Source organism: Pygoscelis adeliae, unplaced genomic scaffold (genome assembly GCF_000699105.1).
Source record: "Pygoscelis adeliae isolate BGI_AS28 unplaced genomic scaffold, ASM69910v1 Scaffold95, whole genome shotgun sequence".
In the NCBI taxonomy this organism is placed as follows: Eukaryota; Metazoa; Chordata; class Aves; order Sphenisciformes; family Spheniscidae; genus Pygoscelis; species Pygoscelis adeliae.
The window spans coordinates 1,703,562-1,706,432 of record NW_008824869.1 but is presented as its reverse complement, the minus strand read 5'-3'; positions in this window follow the sequence as shown (position 1 = coordinate 1,706,432).

Here is a 2,871-nt window from a genome sequence, read left to right as displayed (position 1 = left end):
CAGGTTCAAAACCACTGCTGTTACGTCTTCAGTAACTCAAAAGATTTTTCGTAGATTGCATTACTTCGATGATTTTTTTACAAGACAGATCTAGTATGTGCTAAGGGTCTTTTTAGAAATGCTTCTGTGGACTGTAACAGGAACTGAAAGCAGTTCATAAGTTGTATGAGGCGTTTGGCTCAGATTTGTATTTGCTGAAGGCAGTATACCAAAGTTTCTGAGAAGGAATATAACTTTCCTTGAATTAAATACAGAAATAGATAGGTACAGTGTGGGAAACATTTATTTTGATAGACTCAGGGGGACATCATGCTCTTGTGGTTTTAAAACAAAACTTCAACCCTAAGATTAAAAATATAAACACTGTGGCCAGGGTTGAGTTCCCCACAGAAATCCCATAGGTGGCATCACAGTGTAAGTTTAATTACATTTCAGCTGCTTTTAATTTAGAAGGAATGCAACTGGTTTGGGGTTTTTTTTTCAATTTTTTTTTTAAAAGCTAGCGCTTTTCTACAGCTTCAGCTCCATCTTCTGTGCCACCTCATTCTCCAAATTAAATCTGCACAGGCCTGATAAGACTCTCTCGCTTTACATAAATTTACTTTCTCCTGCAGATGCCCATCGGGAAGTATTCAGGACTGCCCCAAGAATGTAATTCTCCAGTACATAAACCGGCTTTTGAATGTTTTTTGAGAAGCATGCCTGACATCAAGGACATGTATGGACGTATTAAATTGTTGGCATGGAAATGAGCCAAATCCATAATGATAATTTTTGTCACTAGCAATCTACAAAGTTCATTTAACTGGGTATTTCAAGAGGCTAATCAGACATAGATATATATACACACTCACACGCTCTCAACCCTTGTGAGCAAAGAAGTGAATATTTTTAAGATTCTTGGAAAACCCTGGTTGTTCAAGGAACTCGTGTGCACAGACATGAAAATATCACAAATTACAGTAAATTCAGCGTTATTGCCTTAATTCAGAAGAGGGAAAACCAGCAAATGAGGAAACCAGGTTATAGCTGAAGATGCCACCAGAGAAGACCAGAAAGGACAAGAGAAGCTAAACCTTCCACAGCGTGTTTGGCGATGCCGTGAGCTGCTGGACCATTTATCTATCATTCAGAAAGAACATTATATATTACTAGTACATTAACATCCGAATAATAACCAGTTGATGTCAGCCACATTTTTTCTCTGATACCGGGGGCCTCCGCAAGGGGAGGACCGGGAAGATTGGCGGGGAGCCAAGGTGCACGCGATCCAGCCCCAGCTCACGAAGCGAACATCCCGCCCCCCCCGATGGCCACCAGGGCACAGCGCCCCCCGCTCCAATAATGGCAACGCCGAATTGTTTGACGTGCGACCACCTGGGCACAATGTACATAACCCGCTGTTGAAAAGAAAAAGGATGTAAGTTGAGGCAGGGACGCCCTTGGGCTGAGCCTCGACTACATGCTTGACCCGACCCTCTGCTTCTCCCTTGCAGCCCTCCGTGTGGTTTCTGGGCTCCCCACACTGGTTGCAGTGTGAGTGGACCATTATCTGTTGTGCTGGCTCTGAACCCCCCCCAGCTACATGCACATTGAGTCTCGGATTAAAACAGCGCCTGGTATTGCTCGCACCCATTCTTCAGGTAGGTTCTCCAGAAAAGGTCTCTCCTCTCAGGGACCTCTGACCCAGCTTCTGGAGGCCTCAGACTGCACACCTCCAGTGTTATGGACTGCAGCTCAGACCCCTCGTGGACGTGGGATAGGTGAGCGGAAGCTGACTTGTCATACAAGCACAAATAGTTTATTTTTATCTAGCAGTATGGAGGGAAGGGAAGGGAAAAAAAAAAAAAAAAAGAAAAGAAAAAAAAATCAGCCTTGCAGGGTTTACCGCCCTGCTCAGGGCTCGTCACCAACACAGTATTTCCAGCACAGCTCATCCCTCCTATCTCAGCTGGGTCTGCTTACAGGGTTTGTAAATTCCTCTGTCTAAAACTGCCTGTGTAAATCTTTGGCCTTCTAGCTCCTTTAAATATCCACCTCCTCCCACCCGCGGAGAAGGAACAGGGCTGGCCCCACCAGCTAAACATCTTCTAATAGTAACGTCACTGTAATCGAAAGTTTTATGGCTGCAGATTTCCCAAAGAGAAACCCTTATTTCTCAGCATGATGCAAATACTCCATCTACAGCATGAAAATCTGGCCAGCAAAAACAAGTAGATCTAACAGTGTTCAGTAACAAAGTAGTACAAAGCAAAAGTTACGCAAATAACAGGTATCTCACGAACAGTTACCACTTCTCTTCCACCTACTCCAAAAGCAGACAGAAAGTGGATAGAAGGTGTGAAACCCACACCGATACTTTCAGGTATGTCTATGAACAGTTGACCTCATTGCCCCAGAGGTATATGTGGCTTAGGGCAACAGAAACAGTAGGAAGCACACAGAAGCATCTGCTCTGAGAAAATGTCTTTTTTTTTTTTTAAATACATCTTTTTGCTACGTTCTGTTCCCCCAGGAGCCTTGAACTATTAAGAGGTTTTTATTGCTGCTGTTGTTGTTCTGGGTCATCCCCTTCCTCCCCCAAACTAAAGCGTTCAGAATTCTATGTGCAATTTTTTGAATAATTTTTATTACAATATTTTAAATATTTTAATTTTTTATATAAGTATTTCACATTTTATTTCTTAGAAGAATCATATTTTCTTAGAAAGCCTCTGGTCCAAGCTAATATACCCAATAAAGATCAGAAAAGGTATCAGAAGAATCTGGTGGGAGAGGTCTTGCTTGCCAGAAGGACCTCTGCTCTGCCTGAGGAGACATGGACCCCTGGCAGCCCCGGGCCCCTTTGGTGCAGTGGCACCAGCCAGCTCA